The sequence below is a fragment of the Lagopus muta genome, chromosome 1 (assembly GCF_023343835.1).
Source record: "Lagopus muta isolate bLagMut1 chromosome 1, bLagMut1 primary, whole genome shotgun sequence".
NCBI lineage: Eukaryota > Metazoa > Chordata > Aves > Galliformes > Phasianidae > Lagopus > Lagopus muta.
In genome coordinates, this window is record NC_064433.1 from 125193896 (window position 1) to 125218032 (window position 24137).

General features: G+C 35.9%; 1 long non-coding RNA gene across 2 annotated transcripts; it reads right to left on the reverse strand.

Moving 5' to 3' along the window:
• Positions 1-22800, reverse strand: LOC125685552 (uncharacterized). Of its 2 annotated transcripts, XR_007373468.1 has the most exons (4): positions 19106-22800; positions 18260-18316; positions 9805-9898; positions 1-1455 (listed from the first exon to the last, which is right to left on the reverse strand). It is a non-coding gene; the product is annotated as an uncharacterized LOC125685552 (long non-coding RNA). The 2 variants fall into 2 exon arrangements; XR_007373467.1 differs by having other exon boundaries at positions 9805-18316.
• Positions 22801-24137: the final 1337 nt, after the last annotated feature.

The window sequence follows — 24137 nt, forward strand, 5'->3', positions numbered from 1 at the left end:
TATTTTTTTTCCTATGCATAGTAGTTAGAATAAATTTCTGTTTGACTGTGCTTTATATACCAGATCTATTACCTAACCTATTATTAGGTCCTGTATTAATGAAAATTCCATTTCAAATGGATGTACAGCATTGTAGCTTTGTTTAAGTCGTTAACTACAGGTGATATCTTTCATGAAATCGATCTGATGTGTACAGCTGGTAACAAACTGTCTGAACCTTTACTTGTATTCTTTTTCCAACTGTTTCATTAACTAAAGCAGAACAAATATACATATGTATTGCAGAAGTCCTCTAGGCTATTGCCCTATTGTTTTTTTAATCTTATTTTTAAAGGTCAAAACATTCTGCAATGCAGTATACATGAGAGAAATGAAACATTATTAATGCCCTTCAAAGGTTGGAAGCATTTTACCTCTGCCATCTGGGAAGAACAAATGTTGACAGCCAGCGTCACGAGCAGATTTTACTCTGAAGTTTTAATGCCAGCCAGGCAAGGTGTGACGACATCTGCCCTGTTTCCTATTCTTTTGCCCAGTGAGGCTGCAGAGGGACCGTTGTCCTCCCCAGTGAGGCTGAGGCATTTCCCCTCTGCTCTGTGTGGCCTGAGGCATCTCTAAACAGGCTGCAGCCTACCACCGGCCAGAGCTGGCCTCGTGTCTCCTCAGCTGACTTCATTAAGAAAAGGAAGGGTCTCGCCAGGACAAAGCAGACAAACAGAAGAATGAGAGGTCAAATATCTACAGTGGAGCACCTGAGGTCTGAAGTCCCCTGGCAAATGGTAACAGGGTGGCAGCGAAAACAAATTATGGGTTTAAGAATAAACATAAGCTAATTTGCTCTAGATTGCAGGACAAGGCAGGATCAAACAGTATAATTTACAATGCTAATTAGTCATGGTAGGACATGTTACTGTTTCTATCGCTTCAGATTTTTGCATCCAGGTACAGAAGAAGATTTTTAAACTTCCAGGAATGTTTCCTCATGCCTTTCTGCAGCAGAAAGAGGCCACATCCTGACAGTGAGGTAAAGGTGCTCTTCAGCGTAGGACAAGTTGAAAGCAAGTATTTATGGAGTAATATAAAGCAACTGAGAGGGATTACTGAGAAAATATGAGTACTTTCACGTTAGTCAGCACTAAGCTCAAAGACTACATATTTTGATAGCACCTCTGAAGGATGTTGCATATTGAAAATATGCACAGATGTGTATTAACACCTACCTACATTTATTCCTGTGTCAATTTATACAAGGATCTGTTTTGAAGGGCTAAAATCTGTTTTTTTTTCAGTGAAAGACAATCCTCTGAAAGTGCCCAAGCACCTCTCTTTATTGGCAATATACAGAAGAGACCTGGCATTACAGAACTGTTGTGGTTTAACCTTGTAGTCAGCTCAGCACCACACCGCCATTCATTCACTCACTCAGCTCCATTCCCAGCGGGATGTTGGAGAGCACTGGAAAAATAAAAAACAAAGTAAAACTTGTCAGTTGAGATAAAAACTATTAAGATAGAAAAGGAAAGGAAAAATAATACAATATGCATGTATATTTACAAAGTGAATGATGCACAATGTAATTTCTTATCAGCCACTGACCAGTGCCTAACCAGTTGCCAAACATGAGCTGCCTACTCCTCCCCACCCTCCCTCACCCAATTCTTCAGTTTTATAGCTTCTTCACATGACATATGTGCTATGGTATATCCCTTTGTCTACTTTTGGTCAGCTGTCCTGGTTCTGTCCTCTCCCAGCTCTTGTGCTCCCACAGTTCCCTCACTGGAATTATATGAGAAACTGAGAAATTGACATGTCCTTGGCGCTGTGCAACACTGCTCAACAACTACTAAAACACTGATTTAGCAGGAAGTTTTTCACTCAGATAGTGGTGAGACACTGGAACAGGTTGCCCAAGGAGGTTGTGGATGCCCCATCCCTGGAGGCATTCAAGGCCAGGCTGGATGTGGCTCTAGGCAGCCTGGTCTGGTGGTTGGTGACCCTGCACATAGCAGGGAGTTGAAACTAGATGATCTTTGAGGTCCTTTTTAACCCAGGCCATTCTATGATTCTATGATTTTTTATCATTGTTTTTCTCCTAAAGCCAAAACACAGCACTATACCAGATGCCATGAAGAAAATCAACTCTGTCCCAGATGAAACCAGGACAAGTGCTTACAACATTCTCAAAAAAAAAAGTCTATATTCCAGGTCACCATAAAGAGTCTTGCCAAGTACTTTGTACACAATTTCACGAGGAAAGGATCAGAGGTTTATTAATATGTACATGGAAATTGGATGGATTCTTGCTTTTGTTACCATTTTAATCACATTTCTTTAAAGACCTTAAAAAGAATAAAGATTTAAATTCTCCCTGCTAATAAAACAAACAAATAAACAAGTCTTGTAACTTCATTTTAGGAAGCATATTTGGAAAGCTAGCTTTCAATCTAAGGAAAAAAAAAAAAAAAAGGGTTTATATCCAACAAAGCAAATATTGGAGTCTGGAAAATAAAATAAAATAAACAACAACAACAGCAACAGCAAAATAAAAAAAAAAAGAATTAGAAGATTATGTCACTGAAGATCTCTGACAAATATCTATTAAGAAATTATAATTTTTACAACAATGATTTTGTCTTAAATATAGTTCTACATCTAGCAATCAAGCTTTATGATCATATTTCTTCAAAGTTTGCCACTAAGTGATCCTCAAGTGGATCAGAGTCCTACATAAATCCAGCAAATGGGCATGAAGTGATGAATTCTCTGTTACTGATGGAGTCTTACTTAATGTGTTTTAATGTCCATCAGCACAGGGAACAACTCTGGTTTCAATATCGAGTTTGTCCGGAATGACTGGAATTCTGGTCAAAGGCTTTACTGAAGAAAAATATATCTTTTTCCCTCTAAATTAACCAGGAGAAACAAAATTAGGAAAACATCTATTTTTTATCTGCAAGTAGTTGGAGTACTGCTCTGAAGCAGTTGGGCATTGTAGCAAGACAGAAGGATTTTGGACGTGAGTGGTATTCATGGGTAGTGTGGCCTTCTGTCAGGATAAGTGTGAATCTCCCCCACCAAATGCTGCCCATGAAATTCTCTCCTTTGCTCTCCACACACTGCAGCGATCAGAAGTGACAAAATAAGTTGTGTCACCTCTACACAAGTGAAGATAAAATGTCCTCATGCTGAATTGTGTCAAAGACAGCAAACAGATTTTGACTGATCTGTATTCTGTCTTCATTCTTAAAGATGAAAGAAAAGAAAAAGCCCAGATATTAGCAATTTTGATTAGCAACACTTAAAAAAAACCTCACCTGATCTCCTAGATACAAGATGCTTTTTGCTAAGAATAGAAAGATACCTTATTTTTAACAGATCATTCAGGGCTTGAATTGCACTCAAATGACTCTGATATCTGAGTATTAAAAGCAAAACAAAATAAAACAAAGAAAAAAAAAAACAAAAAACAAAAAACAAAAAACCCAACCCTTAGTCTCATAAGTGATTTCTTTGAGGAGTTGCCATTTCTCTGAAATTCATTCTTTTGGAACAAATCCGTATTTTGCAAGCAATTATATGGTTGATTTGCTTAGGTTAAAATCCACTCCACTTTTTTTTTGAGGGAAAAAAGAAAAGTAATACTTCTTTTTATATTATTATTCAGGCAGGTTCCTAAAGTGGAGAGAAGATTATAGAAGAACCAAGAAACTGCAAAGTGGGATCAGAATATAGATTGTTCAGAAATCCTCATGTTTGGCATTTGCACAGATTTTATAATCCTTGCTTAAAAACGTCTGCTACATACTAACATTCCATTGTTTCAGGTAAATGGGCCATTCAGTCTTCACACAGGAGGGCTTTATAGTCAGAGAGATGTTTTGAAACACACACGCAATTGCCCCCCCAACCCTCAAAGAAAAACAGCAGAACGGCTTGCTGTCTTCCAGTTCCATCATCAACCTCATTTTTTACTGACTGAAACTGTATTTTTGTAGAACTCTTTTTTCTTTTTTTTCTTTTTTTTCTTTTTTTTTTTTTTTTTTTAACATTAGTTTTAAAGGCAATATTAAGCCCTGTCTTTGTAATATTATAGCTGTGTCTGTACTAGCAAATTAACCAATGTAATAGCTCAGATTTGGGTATTTTGACTTGATCATCTGTTGATAGAGAAGTCTTGGCAGGCTCTTGAATTAAGAAAACAATGTTTTGGAGGTTCAGAAATGAATGCATGCAAGGATCCATTCCCAGTACTTATTTTGCCTGCCACCATTCTGTTTTGGAGACTAACAAAGCTTAATTGAATGGACACAGACCATTTCATGCCAGCTGGCCTTGCTGCCAGAGACTAGGTTTCAGCATGTTTAATTGATTGCTTAGACTAGCAAATTTGTTAGACTATATCAGTGAAAAGATTAAGACTATCATCTGAGTAAAATATTTCCTGGCTGAGGATACAAAAAAAAAAAAAAAAAAAAAAAAAAAAAAAGTACAACCCACATAAGAATGACTTTCTTAAGATTGGTTTTCTTTTCGGTGTGTCAATAACAGATTGAACCTCGTCAGACCTTTACAAAGAGTCTTGTTGAAGTAAAGATGTCCCTATTAAGAAGAAAAGTCTTTGAAAAAGCTAGGACATCTGAAAAGAGTAACAGACTCTGAATTCTTATCCTCAACATGTGAATTAATGGAAGACTTCTAAAAATAAAAATTCCTCCTTCACATCTCTATTTTACCATGACAGATCTTAAACATAAGTATAAGACAATGAAAAAATTCATAGTATATGTGATGCACAGAAACATAGAAAGCATGTCTGTCTCTGTCCCCATGTCCCACAAAAGGCGTCCTTCTGTGCAGAGGGACTCATCTGGAACAAGGCAGCCTGTGTGGATCCCTGGCAGAAACTCTCACAAGCCCAGAACTTCTGTGCTCTATGGGGTTGCCCAGCCAGAAGCACAGGCCTTAACTCTGTGTTGTGGAAGATGGACTAAGGAAAGCAGTACACATACATAGTTTTCTTCCAGTCAAACATACAAAAGGATCTTCTACACTTGGATAAAGGCCTTGTAGAGCCATTTCTTCCTGTTCAGTACTTGCTCTCACTTTGAGTAGAAATAAGCAGTTAGCAACAAAACGCTAACATATTGGCTTCTTCCGTACTGCTGAGAATTGTCACAATATTAGCTCCCATTCTAACACTTCACTTTGTTTATCTACACTGAGAGGAAACAGCTCATCCTTCAGGAAATAACCACACAAAGTTAACTGCTAAGGTTGAGACATGAATAAGATCGCTTTTCAGCAAGGGAATTATGCAGTCTGTTTTTGCAAAAAATAAATAAATAAATAAATAAATAATAATAATAATAAAAAAATATATATATATTATAAAGACAGTTAAGCACTCAACCAGTTCTTTTCTCTATATAAATACATCTATTAAAAATATACACAAAGCCTCTCTGTATTGTATATATACATGCAGTATAGATGGATATGTATAATACATACAAAATACACAATTAGTGTGTGATGTTAACATGCAATTATATGTTTTTATATATATGCATGCATATTGGTTCAAGAAAAGTTCAAGACTAGATATATTGGTTCAAGTTCAAGAAAACTAGATATTTTGGGAGGTACTCATATTTACAGGATATTTTCCAGAAAAAAAAGCCAAGAGCAACTGAGATAAAAAATTTTGCCACAGTCATACAAGTTCACTTTGAAATTATAAGATAACAAGTAAGATGTAGGAATTTTATATTGCTTCTCCACAATTTCTTTTCTTTCTTCTCTTACATGACATAGACTAGCTACACACCTTTAAAATTATTTCCATGTTTTTCACTGTACATATATTTGAGGGAAAAAAATCTAAATAAAAATATCCTGATATATTTTGTTTCCATGTATGTATTCCATAATGTTACAGTTGTATTTACATATATTACAATATATGTGTTACCCTTATGTTGCTAACAAATTGCTCACATGAATGTCAGCTGAATTTGGCTTCAGAAAATCATTTATTTCCACAAAAATGCACATTAAAACCTATAGTTTTCATTATGTATTTAGGTTATAACATGCTGCAGTTAATAATTTTAGTATTTTGTATTTTAATTTTAGTACTTGTATTTGGTTCCTGTTCCAGAACAGTAATTTCTCAAACAGATAGAGACACAGAAGTGAAAACCATTAGCTCTATAAACAAACCAAATGTATCACAATAAGGTTTAAATTCCTCTCACCCCCAAGGGATTATGAAACAACACATGAAACACCTAAATCAAATGTGTGAAAATAAATAATCTAATCATGCCTTGGTTAACTTGCTAACATTTACGATACAAAAGAATAATGTGTCGTACTTAAACTGGTGGATTAATGGTTGACACTGTAACCAGCTAAACTCAACTGATTGATTTACCAGTGTTTTACAACCTTTACTGCTTTACTCCTCTAGTGGATTGGTGAAAAAAGATAATTTAGCAAGTTTCTGAGAGCCAGAATGCAGCTTAGAAGACTTTATAAAGGAAGGATTAAATATTTCCCTTTATATATTTACATGTATATGACACGTATGTGCCAGAAACTGAAATCAGATTAAAAAAACCCACAGACATATAATTAATGAATATATATCATGTATTGATGTATTGTAATACTACTTCATATGTACCTGGGTGGTTTCAAAATATTTTAGGATTTATAATCCCTCCTTGTAATAAACATTTCTTCAGATGGAATGTGAAAATTACAGATTTAAGAGAAAAAAAAAACACATTTTACAAAACAACAAAATAAAAAACAAACAGAAAAAATACCCCAATAAAACATGAAAAATAAGCTTTAGAAAGTGAACAACAGCAATAACAAAATCTGGATTAAAAAAAAAACAAAAAAAAAACAACAAAAAAAAAACAACTATTTTTTTTTCCTGAAAAACTGGAAACCTTTCTGACACTCCTGAATCCCAGTATTCCAACTCTGAAAATGTCAATTAATGTGAAGAGTGAAGATGACAACTGTAGTCTGATGTTACTATATTTAACTATTTCTCAGAGAAGGATAATAAATGAAATATCATTTACTGCTGAGTTGCTGGAAGGTATTCAGTGATTGATGGCAATTTCCATTTGCCATGTTCCCAGCTGGACCCTAGCAGAAGCACTGAATCTGATAGGAAGAGAGGAAGGCAGTCCAGCCATTATACTGAAGAGAATTATAGTCTTCATTATTTTCTTCTCAAAGTTTAAGCCACTATGCACAAAGACAAACTGCTATGTGCACAGCACAGAATATTAAATATAGAAAAACTGCCTGGAAGAGTTTTGTGATGAAATGTATGACTGCAAAGTGTGGGGATACAGTCTTGGAAGGGGAAATATGAACAAATATTTGCCATCACATCAGAAGTATGCAAGCACACAGTCCATATTGTAGAAGGAGAAGGAGCTGTTGTAAGCCACACTGTTGCTTACAGTTGATTCTAGGAAATGCAACATCTGTAATCGTTTGCTGATCTGCAAAGACAAGCTAGATGATGAGGGAGAAACAATAGTTGGACTCTATGAGCGATTACTTATTTCAAATTAATATATAGACATATTCATAGAGAGCAAGAGGGCTTGTTGCACAAGATTTTCACCAGAGCATCAAACAGGAGTTAGTTGGATTACATGGGGTAAGTTAGAATAAAAAATAGTATACAATTCTCCTTGTTTTACCTTTTTTACTACCTAAATTCAACTACAGGCTCCTCCACAGTCTAGATGAAATTTACAGACATCACTGAGATTTGTGCTTGATGCTGCCAAATGGAAAATCTGTGTAAGTGATCAGACTTTGTGTCTTGCTAGCATGCTCTTCTATGTGTCATCAAGACTAGTACTGCTTATAGCCCTTCTATCCTTTGTCCCTTCTGGAACTTCCCTACACAGATAATTCTCTTTATTCTTCATTCAGACCAGTCTTAATTTTCCTTTGACAATTGTGTATGTTAACCTGTATTGTTTAAAGAATCCTTTACCATTTTTTAGATGTATCCTCAGACATAGAAGTGGTGTAAAAAAGTTTGCTCAGTTACTAGAAGACAAGCTGCAGTTGTGAACTGGTGTTGGCTGCTTCACTCTGTTCTTTCAATGGTTTGAATGGTTGAAACATCAGCTGATGATGAATTAAAACTGATGGTTTTTTTAGCTTGTTCTGAGTTCTTTGCTTCAATATTTATAGCTAAAATAAAGGAACCATAATCTAAAACAATTTCAGGTATGTGATCCCCACCCTTCTGGCACAGTAGTGACTATTCAGTAAATTACTCTTAAACCCAAATATTTGTGGAATGACATGCACAACAACTGAGAATGAATTTTAAAAACTACAGACATAATATTTCTTACTTGTCTAACTTTAAAACAGCCTCTAGATTCATTTCAGATATTGTCTACCATTCCTCTTCACCCAAAATCTTCTCTGAGAAGGAGCTAAAAGGAACTTTTATCTTAACAACTTTGACATGAAACTCACCTTTACTGTAATTTCATAATTTACCAAATTGGTCAAGAAAAAAATATAAAAGCTTAGCAAGCAGTATCTATAGAGTTGTTCAGGCTGGGTTTCACTGACAGAGCTGTTCATGATGTATAATTTATATACTTTGTTCAAAAATCTATATAAGAGCCAGAGGTTATCTGGCAAAGCATCTGATGAGCTTGTTTTATATTAAGAGCTGCCAGAGCAGCAACCACTGAATGCTGTAATTGATGTGCTACATTCTTAGAACTTACAAAATAATGCTCTACTTCTAAATGTCCCTGCAATTTTCTTGCCCCGTTTCTTTAGCACTGATCATCCATCTCTGTACTTAATCATATCAGGATTAATCTGTGGTCCACATTTATCTGATTAAACTACCTCTATTTTCATATCTTGCTTACCTGTAACTCTCTTACCTATCTTTTTTTTTAGACTTGGCTTCCACACACTCATTTTTTACAGAAAGTGCCTTTAAAAACGTAATATAGAGACCAACAAATCATGAGAACTGTGAGTATAGTTTTAAAGTCTAAACCCCTCATCACTTTGGTAATGCGGTTGGCCTTTGAAGCTTTATTAGGCCTGAGACACAAAGTCTGATCACTTACACAGATTTTCCATTTGGCAGCAATAGGCTGTTAACACATCATTGTAACAGTTACTTAAAAAACTTGTGTTTTATTGGCTTAAACACTTTTCAACATTTTAGAAGTGAGAGAGCAAGAGTATAATTACAAGTTTAAAGGAGCTCAGCTATTTTTTACTGAATATTTTTTTCTCTATCTGATGACTTGTTCTTGTATTAATAACTTAGACCAACATCACCTGATTCTTTTTTAAAGTATTTAAATGACAGACTTAAAGAAGCGTTTGAATTACAAAAGGTTGACTCGTGTTCTAGCAAAGAAAAGCAAGCAAGTATTTAAAATGGAATATATCCACTGTATAACAATCAAGGTTAGCACATATATTAGGATGAGTGAAAGGTTAAAACATATAAAATAGTCTTTTAAAATCTCTTGGATAAATCTATTCTCGACATTTAAAAAAGTATGCTTAAAAAAGAAGGAAAATAGGCTTAATATATAAGACAATCTGAGAAAAAGAAGTTAGCCACAAAAAGATCCAGTAGTTACTAATTATAATTAGTGGTGTCATTAATCATAATTGCACCAGAGCTGGTGGAGTTATGCTCACTATGCTCTGGATTCCTTTTGTAGAACCCTCTTTACTCTATTTCTCTCCATCTTAAGAGCTCACCTTTCCCAACTTCTTGTTACATAAACCTTCTCACTGTGTCCTGCACACGATGGACTGAATTCCTCGACATCAGCAACTGAAAGTTTCTGCTCTTCTAAGAAACAGAAAATAAGATCAAGACAAAAAAGGCTGCAACTCCTTCATACTTCACAAAAACATTTCCAAGCATTTGTGTTTTTCATCTCCTTCGTTTTCATGAATAGACAGAGTCTATTCTGCATGCATCGATAACATTAAAGGATATCTACTTCATGCCATTAACATAATAACCATTTAAGATCCAAAGTGAGATGAAAGATTCTATATGGAACTCCGCTGTGTTATGAAACCAAACAACACTAATGAAGGAGAAATTAAAGTGCAAGATGCTTTTTCTATCATGAGTATCTCACACAATACTTTGTGAAGGGTCAAAATTTCAGCATTCTTTTTGTGACAAGCAACAGATTACAAACCCATCAATATTCTCAAATATTACTCACCTTTCATTACTGGACTTTCTTTCTGAAAGAAGTATGTCTCACAAACACTCATCTGTGTTTACCATACTGATAAAACAGTTGCGACCGATACTCCAATACTGAAGGATAAAGGTCCAAAGAATCTTTAAATCCCTTGCTTAACCCAACAAGCAGAATTGTCTTTATGTCTTGCATACATAAATCAAACTCATGTGCCAAAATAAGATCATATGTGAAAATATACCTGTCAGTAATAGTGTTATACTGGGTGAGACTGCACACATGTGATAAGGGGCATTTTAAATGTATATGCTTCAAAATAAACAAAAAAATTTAGCAATTGTAAATCTCGAAAGTTTTTTCCTATAAGTGGCAGTGGGGAAACCAGTTAAGCCTCAGTTCTATATATCAGGGTCAATGACCCAATATAAAATCGTTTTTGCCTTACTGTAGTTTTGTTGAAAGGATATCATGGTCTATAATGAATGCTTCAGGAATGAAAATAAGCAATGACATGGATATGACTAACTGAACCTACAACAAATTATAGAGTGTGTAAATACTTTGTGAAAAGTACAGATCTTAAAATGTCGTCACTATAGACATGGAAATTGTATACTTCTACAGAATTTGTGTAAAAGTCTTGTTATTTCTTTAAAACTGCTGGATTTAAACATTCCCTAGACAGTAATATCTCTGTACAAAACTTTATTGAAAGTGCAGCGTGGCTCAATCCTCATGTCATAATATTCTATTAGTAACATGAATGAAAAATTTGAAAGCAAACAAATCATTTTCTTCCCTAGTATTTTACTCATGCTGCATTTTTTTTTTTCCAAATTGCAAGCTATCTAGATGGTCTTGCCATCTTGTTTAAGAAAGCACCAGACTTTTGGAAATATGGTTTCCCTTAAGTTCACCTTGCAGAATCAACATTAGAAGTGATATAATCAATCTTATCAGTATCACATAATTCTGCTTTGAAAGGCAAGTCAATACTTACTATTGAATACGTTGTACTGCTCAGTAGTACTCAGAGAAATCTTCTAGTCCAAATAGTGCATGAGGGTAATAGCCTATCAAGTTCCCATGGATACTCACAATGCATGAAGTCCCAGAGGTCAAAGGGTAACGAGAAATCAGAGTCATCAACCTGAAGACTAAGGTTTCTGCATCTGTGAGCAAGTTCCCAAGAAAAACTGTGGTGCATGAGTAGGAGGAGGTCACAAGGTCATGAGAATTTGGGGTTTACCTGCACAGTGAAGTATACCTCTAAGGTCCACCAACACATTCAAGTGCATGTAACTAGATTAGCCCTTGTTACAGGGGCTCATATGATTAGATTAACCCTTCAGCAACATTAGGATGTCAACAAAGACTACAGACCAATCTTGCTGAGAAATGCTATCTCTCTTGAGGAGTAGCAAATCTAATGTCATTCATACAGTCACACTTCTCTAAAACAGATAATTTTTACTACATACATAAAGCGCTTTTCAAAAAAATGCATACAATACAAATTTCAGCATCACACAATAATGCAAGCATGTTATACATTTGAAAGAAAAGGAAAACACATAAAAATAAAAATCTTTCATAAAGCAGCTGCCTTTTCTTCTCCCCATAAACAATTTACTTCATCAACTTTTCATATAGAAAGTGTAACTAAACTGCCTGGAAATATTCCCAAGCATTAAAAACTAATTTGAAAAAAACAAATGATTCAGGTTAGAGAGTTCAAGTTTCCCCCACTATGGCAAAGAGGATCTACACATTCATGTATTTATTCTTAGTTCCAGGAGCACTGCATCCAGCACTGAAGGCCTCAGCAGAAGCAATCCATAGATTTATTGGAACAGGTCGAGAGGAGGGCCACAAGTAGAGGACTGAAGCACCTCTCCTCTGAAGAAAAGCTGAAAAAAGTTGGAGCTATTCAGCTTACAGAGGGCTGGGCTTCAATGGAACCTACAGCTGTTTTCCAGTATTAAAAGGGAGCATACAGGAAAGATGTACATTTTATAAGGGTGTGCAGGACAAGGGGTAACTGTTTTAAACTGAAAAGGGTAGGTTTCATAGAATCATAGAATCCTCAGGGTTGGAAGAGACCTTTAGAGGTCATCTAGTCCAGCTCTCTGGATTCAATTCTGCAACAAGTTCTTTGTCTATCAAAGAGTTAATGTGTCAAATCCATATGTTTCCATTTTGGAAAGAAGGATGTTGTGAGGTACTGTGTCAAATGCCTTACTGAAGTCCACATAAATGACATCAGTGGCTCTTCCCTTGTCCATGGATGCAGTTATTTCATCACAGAAATCCACAAGGCTGATCAAGCAGGGTTTGCCCTTGGTGAAGCCATGCCTGTTCTACCGTATCACCTCCCTGCCTTCCATCTGCCTTAGCATAGCTTCCAGGAAGATATGCTCCATGATCTTTTCTGGCACAGAGGTGAGACTGACAAGTTGGTAGTTCGCGGAGTCATTCTTTTTATCCATCATAAAAATGGCTGTGTTGTTGCCTTTTTTCCAGTCATCAGGAACTTCACCTGATTGCTATGAGTTTTCAAATATTTGAGAGTGCCTTTGCGACTACAACAGTTAATTCCCTCAGGATTCTAGGATGCATCTCATCGGGACACATAGACATGTAGACATTCAGGTTCCTCAGGTGTTCATGAACCCGATTAGATTAGATTACTTATCAGTAAGAAATTATTTTTGACAAGGGTGATGAGGCACTAGAACAGCTTGTCCAGAAAAGCTGTGGATACCCCATCCTTGGAGGTTGAAAATTAGGAAAAGAACAGAGAAAACACATAACAGTGCAAGAGGTCTTTCACTATTTGACTTTGATTCTGAATTGCTGTTTTTTATTATAATAATCATTCTTATTAACACAGATAGTAAAATTATTTTTGTGAAAGAATTTGGAGAAAAAAAAAGCACATATAGATAGATTTAAGGTAAAAATATATATATATACATATATCTCAAGCATATAACAGGCAGACATTCCTAAGCTGTAAGAATATGCTTTTCCCTAAAATAAAATATTTTCTTTTTGGATCAATCAAAATATGCACTTATTTTTCTTGTCTCTCTCAGTTTCTGAATGTCTTTTACACCATATTAAAAAACAACGTACACTTCAGGTTTCAAGACTGTATTCCAAATTAGAAGTGAACTGTTTCTGCTACAGCTATTGAACACGAAGAAGAAATATCTTGTTTGATACAGTAATTAAACATGGGAGGAGAATAAGACTGTAAGATCATGATAGGCTTGGCAGACATCAATCACATTTATATCTCAAGTGATCTCTTGGTCAAATTAAGCTTTTATTTACCAACATAGTTAATTTTATATTGAACAAAAATTATGTTAAGGATACGTCCATTTGAATTTAAATTGACCAAAAGCCTTGTCACATGAAAGCCAACTCAAGGGAAAGTGTGCCCTGATTGCAGATATTTTTAACCTATTGTATTTTAGATCCTTTACAATTTCACTTGATTCACTAACAAAATCAGGGAAGGTCCAAATATTCTTTAAAAAACAAAATTCTAGAACTTCATAGCATTTCTTATTTTCGTAGAAATAGGCTCAAGGCATGCTAATGATAAATTTAAAAAAAAATCCTACAATTCATATATCTTCTAAAGTTAATAATGACCATTAACTTAGCTAGAAGTTAAATTCTCTGCTCTCATATATGCATGATGTGTTTTTGACACTAAGATTATTGATTAATTCACTCTTCTGAGAAATACGTCAGGAAGTTGAAAATGAATAAAATGAAAATTAAAACACTCTTGCAAATTCATTTCCTTGTGTGAAATATGTTCACAAGCTAGACAACTGTAAGATTCAAAAATAAGGATTCCTTTTCATTTCAAACTCAAGCATGACAAATACAACTATTTTTCTTATTTTCATATTTTTAGATCCAACAAATGCTGTCTATGAGTTAGGACTGCCAAAACGTCTGCCTGTAGTCATCACTAAGCTTTAACTCCTCCCTGAAGAGAAAGTCTTACAGAAAATTATATTTGAAATACGACACCATTCATGCAATGCGACTGTTGTACATCCTGTTTTTTGAATATCCTATGCCTAAACCATAACCACAAACTAACCACGTTCTTCTATGGCTGTCCCTCACTGTCTGAGGAAATAACTGCAGTTTAATATATAACATCAAATCATAGACATCGAAACACACTCACAATTTGCCTGTCATAAGCCAGCTCTTACCTTGTGAAAACTGTCACAAATTGATAGTACAACAAATCTTTCCTTACAAGAAAAATATTGTAATTTTTTTTTGCAGTTTAGTAAGTTTTAAGAAAGAGTTTTGGAACGTGATCATAGTTCAGTTTTGCTCCTAAAGTAGGCCCTTAAGGCCAAGAAAGGATCATATATACAAGGAAAGAGAGAAATGTCGTTTTTTTCCTATGAGGTAGTTAGAGATGCTTTAAAGAGGAAGGACTACATGTCATATCAAAGTACGAAATTCTTTTGCAATATACACGTTAACTTTACAAGGTAATTTTTCTTTTGTTGTGCATGAGGCTGAATAAAGCAATCACTGCTACCCTGAAATCTGGAGTTACCTTCTGTTGTGGTTCTTGGACCACTTATCAGGGGTTGGCTTGATATGAATATCTATAATTCCTTCTCTCATCGGGACTTAAGTATAAAATAGCATCTTTCTCTAAGATACCTGTAACAGTCATGTATCAGAGAGTTCCTTACATTATCTACTTCCTGACTAGGAAGAAGGAATTTCCATTTTTGTCAAGAGCACGTGTGATCCTGGGGCATGGAGCATCTCCTGTATGAGAAAAGGTTGAGAGATCTGGGACTGATCAGCCAGGAGAAGAGAAAACTGAATGGGGATCTCATCACTGTTTATAAATACCTTAAGTATGGGAGTCAAATGGATAGGCCCAGGCTCTTTTCAGTGGTGGGAAGCAACAGGATAATGTGCAGTGAGAAAAAACTGGAATACAGGAAGTTCCATACAAATATGAGAAGGAATTTCTTTATTGTGAGGGTGACAGATCACAGAAAATGACTGCCCAGAGAGATTGTGAGGTCTCTTTTTCTGGACATATTCAAAACCCACATCAATGCTTTCCTGTGCAACCGGCTGTAGGGAACCTGCTTTAACAGAGGGTGGGACCAGATGATCCCCAGAGGTTTCTTTAACTCCCTCCTATGTTCTGTGATTCTGTGATTCTTTGATCCTCCAAGTTTTATTACATACTGAAAACCTCTTCTGTTGTCAGCTTACAAAAGTAACATCAAGATTTTTGGTTAAAATGTTCTGTATATTTTAAATGTTCTTTATAAAAAATGTTCTTTGCTTTCAGCCAAGTTGCTAGACAGTTTTGTAATATGAAATGGAGACAGAGCGGTGTAGTTTGGCTTGTGCCATCACTTCATGCAGTCCAATGTAACAAGGGACTCAGTATTTTGATTTGTTGAAGGCAAACAGAGTCCCTTTGCCAACTTTGTCTGCTTTGAATTCTCAGAAAAAAAATGAAATAAAGAAATAGGAGTTATTAAATCCCCACCTCAGGAATGAAGGCTGCAAGTAGAAGAATGGCAGATCTAAGGATCTAAATAGTTTGTGGGACTAGTGTCAAGGTACAGTAGTTACTTGAACTGCCATATAACAAACACTACAGAAAATCAGTGTTCTGCTGTTCTAATGTTGGGTTCCATAGAAATTGATATAGTAAGAAATTACAAAATAATATGTTTGAAATAACAACAGTGAAATCCACAACTCAAGTTTGACTGAGAAAAGGTGTTTTTTCTAAAGGATAAGGTCTTTCTGTGGGGTGGGACTGAATACACTGATCTGAAAGCATGGCAGTATTAAGGATTTTTTATAGCTGACTAGTAAACACAAGGTTTAAAAATTGAACTGAGTTTTGTCTTCTAAAATCACTGTTCTAGGTACAGATCATGATAGATTAACATCTAGGGATAATAATATACTTTGTACTGGAAAATTACATTCATAACTGTATTTGAACTTGTAAGATGAGGGCAAGAAATGCACATATTTAGCTCTACATCAAGATAATAGACATTTTGTAGCTGACCCTGTCATTACAATATGATTTTCTAATGTGAGCTTTCAGATTCCTCTTACATTAAATAATAAAAGAATTACTCTGTAACTGGTTGATCCAATAATTTTTTCTGAACTGTATATCTTTTAAAGAAATGTCATTGTGCAGTAGTTTCAGAAATATATTAAGTGACTACAATTATAAGCAAAAGCTATTATTAATACGATTCGTATTTTCTATCTTCATTTCACTGCACTGTTCTTTAGTGTGCTTTTGTCAGCTGTTTGTTACAGAAGGGGAAGAGGTGAGCTGGAGGCCTTAAAAAGGATAAAAATGGAAATACTTAATGAAAATATTATTTTACTATTATTTTTAATCTTCTGTTCCATCCCATTGTCCACAAAATTCTGTGTTATCTTGTAACCTCTCTATGAACAAAGAAATGATTGTCATGTAACACTCATAAATAGCTTCAAATTGTGGTAAATGTGGAAAATGTATTTTAAGCCAAGACTTAAAGTACAAATTCTTGAGATTCAGCCTGAATGCCAAAGCCCTGACCTTTAACACCTCCTAGTCTGAAAGAGAAACTATAACAAATATGTGTCAAGAGGTGATGACTCTTCTCTCTGTCATCTTAGAAACTTACCAGTATCTGTGTCCTTCTAAGCATAAGCATTATTACAACAATGAGAAGTGATGTCCAGATGAAGTAAGCAAATCTTTAACTAATTAAGAATTAAGCTGTTTCATACCATTCTCTGTTTGGTTACCTTTCATTTCGTGAATGCTATCAAGATCTTATCCTTCCTCAGTTTTCTCATTTTGGAAATAGTACTTCAGAAAGAGTACTACTTTGATCATTGTAGCTTTTACAAATATGAAACATACCAGTTGCTCTGTTAAGCATAAAAGATAATTCTGCTTTCAAACTAAATGGCTATTACCAGATTATGAATGACTAAGTGAAGACGTACTTAACACATGTATGTACAACCTCTGTAAGAAAACTCCACAAGTGACTTAAAAATTGGAAACTTAAGAGCATTATGAAATTTTTTTAAATAAGTGCAAATCTGAAAAAGATAATGTCCATATATTAGTGTGGATAATCTATTTTCCTTGTTGTAGGGATATTATGAAACCAGAGTATTATGCCATTTCTAAAAGCAATATAGTGCCAATATTATTTTATTGTTGTTGTCGAAGGAGAAGAAAATAGTAAAAAAAATCTTGTTTTTTTCTCCACAATGCAAAGAAAGTGTTATTGAAACACTAATGCAGGAAAAATATAGTTAGTAAATTCTAATGGCATGTCATACACTTTTGAAAAAACTAGAGATAGGTACCTGATGCGAGTACAAAATGGTTATTGCAATGCAAAGAATTTATCATAAAGCACAGAATATCAGGAGCGTGATGTCAAATCCTTGCTTTAAGACTGCAAAGAAGCAGTCAGCAAACCAATAGCACTTATAAGCAGTTTACTGATAAATCCTGGAAATACAATGACCTCTCTTCAGCCAAGCCTCTAATCTGTGATTATTGTACTATCAAAGTAAGTCTTCCATTTTCCAAATGGCATAACTGGATGCAAACAAATTTGCAAAGAAGACTGAATCCATTTTGCAAGAATAACACCCTGTTATCAGAAATCACACCACAACTAGACTTTATAAGTCATTATAATTTGACTAGTAATGGGAGAAAAGTACAGAGAATGTATTTTTAGGAGTAAAAGGAAGTAAAATAACATGCAATTGCATGGAACTACTGTCAATCATGCAGATAGCACTATAGCTATACTACTATACTTGTGGAACCTGGATAGCCTTTTCCTTTTGAGTGGTTAGTGAATCCATTTAATCATCTTTTTCCTCCCAGTGACAGCTCTCAATTCTGATAATCTTACCTTATTTTTGCTGAAAGTTGCAGGTTTTTTTTGTCAGCTTCTAAGGTGAAAGATCTTCTATAAATGACAAGCAAAGAGAATCGTTGAGACATTGTTGATGAGTAAATAAAATTTCTAAAAGGTCATTTAATCATCATATTTTGTTTGTATGCCTAATCATATGTACATACTTTTGTTTTTTTATGAGCTCACTTCTACAGCTACTGATTGTTTTTTCCTACGGAAAGTCCATATTTTATCTGTGAAAAAGAAGTTACAACAATTGATCTGCACTCATATCTGCAAAATCTTACAGACTATTTTAAATTAAATTAATATAATTTAATGAATTATATCGAATGACAACTTATTCAACAGCACTGTCAGAAATGTGCATAACACTTTACATTTTATATTGAAATGATTGGTCAGTCTTCTGATTTTTTCTTGCTCTCTAGAAAATAATACAAATGTAATAATACCTATACAATTATAGTGATTCTGTCTGTAGACTAATTAGAATTACCCAGTTAATAAAGATGCTTGGAATGCTGATAGGATATAATTCAAAAATTCTTTTTCTATACTACAGAAATTATCATTTATATTTTAATTCTCATTTTAACGTTATTATCTCAGTCCTCCTCATCAGTATGAGTATGTATGAGAATACTGAAGAATGTCCTTCAGAACACAATTAAAATCTTCTTTCAATGTGCCTTCTAGAGAAAAAAAAGAATCATTAATGTTATTCAAAGTAAATACATCAGGAAAAAATTACTTCGAGGAAAAAAGAAGTTCAAACTTTACAATCATGTCATTATGTCATAAAATGTAGTCGGACAAACTGGCCGAAAACAATCTCACCAGCATTCGTTGCTCCTTTTCTTTGTATTGCAGTGCCCCCAGCAGGTGTAAAGCAGCCTCTGTTCCACCATAGCACTTTTTTTTTTTTAGTTCTTGGAGAGGAGCATTCCATCATGCGGAGAGCAAGACTTCAAAAAACTCTGCTAATTCTAAAACACTGTTTGAAGAACAGACCAAACATAAAAAAAACTAGAAAATGGAAATATGGAAAAACAAAATTTATCTCGCTGTATTTTAAAAGGAGAAGGTGATATTCATAAGACACAGGAAGAAGAAAAATAAAACAACAGAAAAACAACAACAAAGTAACACCTCACAGAGGCTAGTGAAAACTTGTGTCCTGACTTTTACTCTTTATGTCTCAAGAGTTTTAATCTGGCGAGGAATATAATGCTTCTCTAATGCAATTTAAATCAAAACACTGGCCTCAGTCTTAAATTATCTCTAAGGTGCTATTATTTTTTCTTGTATAACTAGAAGAGAAAAAGATAAATGAATTGCCTCAGGATAATGTGTGTTACACAGAATTTATACAACACCAATGTATGTTAAGCATGGAATTAGATGGCTGACTTTATGTTATTGCATTTCAATGCATATTTTGACAATATATCTATGATCATTCATTTTTGGTAGGATTGAGATAACAAGCTACAGAGCAGACAATTAAAAAGGCTGAGGAAAAGATGTAGACTTCTGAAACCTAGATGGGGTCTTGATGTCACTCAACGTAAGTTGTGCTGGCATGGTGAAAGTGATTATTACCTATCCTAATTACATAATAAACAGAAGGATTTTTGGAAATTTTTCACAGCCTAGTAGCTTCATTAAGCATATTGAAAAGAGACAAAGAAAGGAGATTTCATGATTGTTGGTAGGTAACGTTTTTTAGTTAAGTGGCATGTTTCCTAATTTGTTAAACTCTGGGAGAGTGCTAAGCAGAAACTCCACAAAATAATTACAGCATAATCGTGACAGAAATGACACAGCTCAGGCAGGAAAGAATGGATAGAGTGTTTTCTCCATTTCTGTAGAACATTCACTGTCTCAACACAGGCATATAAGATGCTTCCATCTCAGACTGTAAGCATGGTCTTTTGCTCACCTTTCATCCACTAGTTTGAAATACGATGGTTAAATCTATTAAATTAATGACTTTCTGCTGTTGACTACATCTGCTCAAAGATGTTTCTATGTAAATACTGACTAAACTAAATTAGGAGAAATTCTGCTGCAACTGAACTTATATATTCATTATAGATTACAAAAATAAATAAGCAACATTCCAAAATACTTCTATACAAGCATTCTCTGCTAATTTTAAATTGATCTCATCTTCAGTGGCATTGCAATATCATTTTGGAAGAGCTAAAGAGGGAATTCTAGTTCTAGAGCTTTGATTAAGAACTTCCATTATAGCTGTTGTAATTGGCTAATTAGTAGTGACTGATAAGTTGGCCAAATGCTACTTTTTTGCACAGTTGATATATTTCAGGTTTTGTTACTGAAATTAAAGTACATTCATAAAATTAGGCCACAAAAATTTCATTAAGAAAATGTATTTGTAGCTCAACTTCAGATTTAGAGATGTCAATTTATGAAATGAGGGGTTATAGTGCAGCTATGGTGGCTATACATATACACATATATAGAGAGACAGAAATACACAAATAAATACACATACACTCATATATATCTGGCCACGTCCTTCATTTTTGAACGATCTGATAACTATACTAGGTTTTAGCTCTATCTCAAGAATTAAAACGTTCATGTGGAGTTTGATTTTCCTTAACCCTTCTGACAATGTCGGATTCTCTCAGGATGTATGCTGCAGAAATAGAATAGTATAAGCTTTAGGAAAGGCAAGACAATTGTCATATGTCAGTACTTTCCTTAACTTATGCCTTGATCTAAAGTCACCTGCTTTATCTTCTTTTCTATTTTTCCTATTTCTACCAACCTTTTATGCCAGTTATCTTGCTGATTACTACCTCAAACAATATTTCTTCTTGTCATTAATGGACAAGTGTCTGTTAAAACTGAAAGAAGCTAGGTCTTAACTTAAGAACACAGATGGGAATAACAATAGATCAATATATTTTCAGTGTTCAACAGCTCTATACTCAGGTGGACCAATGAGGAGTGGTGCTCCCCAGGGGTTCGTTTTGGGCCCAGTGCTCTTCAACATCTTTATCACAGAATCACAGAATCACAGAATCATAGAATCACTCAGGTTGGAAAAGACCTTAAAGATCATCGAGTCCTAACCATACTACCCTAACCCTAACAGCCCTCCACTGAATCATGTCCCTGAGCACCACATCCAAACAGTTTTTAAACACATCCAGGGATGGTGACTCAATCACCTCCCTGGGGAACCTATTCCAGTGTTTAACAACCCTTTCTGTAAAGAAATGTTTCCTTTTATCCAACCTAAACTTACCCTGGCACAACTTCAGGCCATTTCTTCTTGTCTTGCCACTTGTCACCAGGGAGAAGAGACCAATCCCACTCTTGCTGTAAGCACTTTTCAGATATTCGAAGAGCAATAAAGTCTCCCCTCAGCCTCCTTTTCCCCAGACTAAACAGCTCCATTTCCTTCAGTCTCTCCTCATAGGGCATATTCTACAAGCCTTTCACAAGCCTTGTTGCCCTTCTTTGGATCTGCTGCAGCACCTCAGTGTCCCTTCTGCACTGAGGTACCCAAAACTGAGCACAGTACTCAAGCTGAGGCCTCACCACTACCTCACCAATGCTTCATCAGTGCCAAGTACAGGGGCTGGTTTACTTCCCTAGTTCTGCTCACCACATCATTCCTGATACAAGCCAGGATGCTGTTGGCCTTCTTGGCCACCTGGGCACACTGCTGGTTCATATTCAGCTGACTGTCCATCAGTACACCAGTGATGGTGTACCTACGACACAGATTGCGGGATCAAGTGCACTCTCAGAAATTTGCTGGTGACATTAAGCTGAGTGGTACAGTTGATGCAGTAGAAGGAAGTCATTGCCATCCAAAAGGAACTGGACAAGTTTGAAAAGTGAGCCCACTGAAACATAATGAGGCTCAAGAAGACCAAGCACAGTGTTGCACACGTGTCATAGCAATTCCAGATATATGTACAGACTGGAAGAAAAATACATTGAGAGCAGTCCTTTAGAAAAAGACTTGGGAGTCCTGGTGGACAAAAAGTTGGACATTAGCCACCAGTGTGCACTTACAGCCTAAAAGGCCAACTGTATCCAACATTAAGAGAGGAATAGCCAGTAAGGTCAGGAAGGTGATTATTCTCCTCCACCTGTACCTGTATCCATGTGGAGTACAGTATCCAGGTCTGGGGCACGGGGTACAAGATATGGAGCTGATGAAGTGGGCCCAAAGGAGGGCCATGAAGAAGATCAGAGGGCTGGCACATCTCTCTTATGAAGAAAGTTTGAAGGAGTTGAGTTTGTTCAGCCTCGAGAGGAGAAAGCTCTGGGGAGACCTCATTGTGGCCTTCCAGCACTTAAAAGGAGGGAGGGAAACCAACTTTTTACACAGTCTGATAGCAACAGAACAAGGAGAAATGGTTTTAAACTAAACAAGGTGAGATTTAGATTAAATGTTAGGAGGAAAATCTTTACTCAGACAATAGTGAGACACTGAATTAGGATGCTCAGAGTTGTGGATGCTTCATCCCTGGAAGTACTTATGTCCCAGTTAGATGAAGTCCTGGGCAGCCTGACTTAGTGGGTGGTGATGCTGATCATAGTAGGGGAGCTGGAAATAGATGATGCTTCTAATCCAAGCTCTTCTATGATTCAATAATCTTTCTTTAGGCTCTCTCAACTGGTCATTTCCTATACATACTCAGGACACAAAGTTTTGTTGTTATGGGATTAAATTACAAACAATAATAATGATTTGTAGCATGCATTCGCCTTTAGAGATCAAAGAAAGGCTGCATTAAAAGAGGAGTGGACAGCAGGGAGAGGGATGTGATTGTCCCTTTTGGCTCTTGTTAAGCCCCATCTGGATTTTTAAGTCTTGTTAAGCCCCATCTAGGCTTGAGGCCTCCAGCACAAGAAGGACGTGGAGCTCTTGGAAGAGGTTGGAGCACCTCCCCTATGAAGGAAGGTTGAGGAAACTGAGGCTTTTTTAGCTTGGAGAAAACCTCTTTGTGGCCTTCCACAACTGTTTACAAGCAGCTGTTTACAAGGATGGATTGTGATAGGACAAGGGGGAATGGTTTTAAACTGAGACAAGGGTTAGATATTAGGAGGAAGTTTTTCATTCAGAGGGTGGTGACGCACTGGAACAGGTTGCCAAAAGAGGTTGTGGATACCCCATCCCTGGTAGCATTCAAGGCTAGGCTGGACATGGCTCTGGGTAGCCTGGTCTAGTGGTTGGCAGCCCTGGGAATCGCAAGGGGGTTGAAACATTTTCAACCCAGGCCATTCTATGATTCTATGATTCTATGACATCAGCAATCACATTTGATGTTCAGAGATGAGAGGATAATATTGTGATATGCAACAGCAAAGGATTCTAATGTGCCATCAAGGCCAAGTTCTGTTAAGTTCTAATGCATTTTGTGAAAATGACTAGAAAACGTTTCATTTAAATGCGGTGTATGAAGAAGATCAGAGGTATGGAGCACATTCCTTACAAAGACAGGCTGAGGTAGCTGGGCTTGTTCAGTCTGTAGAAGAGAAGACTGCAAGATCTCATTGCAGCCTTCCAGCATTTAAAAGGGGATTACAAAACAAACTCTTTACTCGGGAAGATAGTAACAGGACAAGAGGAATGGTTTTAATCTCAAGGAGGGAAGGTTTAGGTTAGTTGTCAGGGGAAGTTCTTCATAGACAGAGTGGTGAGTGCTGGAACAGGCTGCCCTGACAGGTTACACTTGCTCCATCCCTGAGGGGCTCAAAACCAGGGTGGATGGGGCCCTGGGCAGCTTGGGCCAGATCTGGAAGTTGATGGCCCTTCCTGTAGCAGGGAGGTTGGAACTTGATCCTTTGGGTCCTTTCCAACCCAAGTCATTCT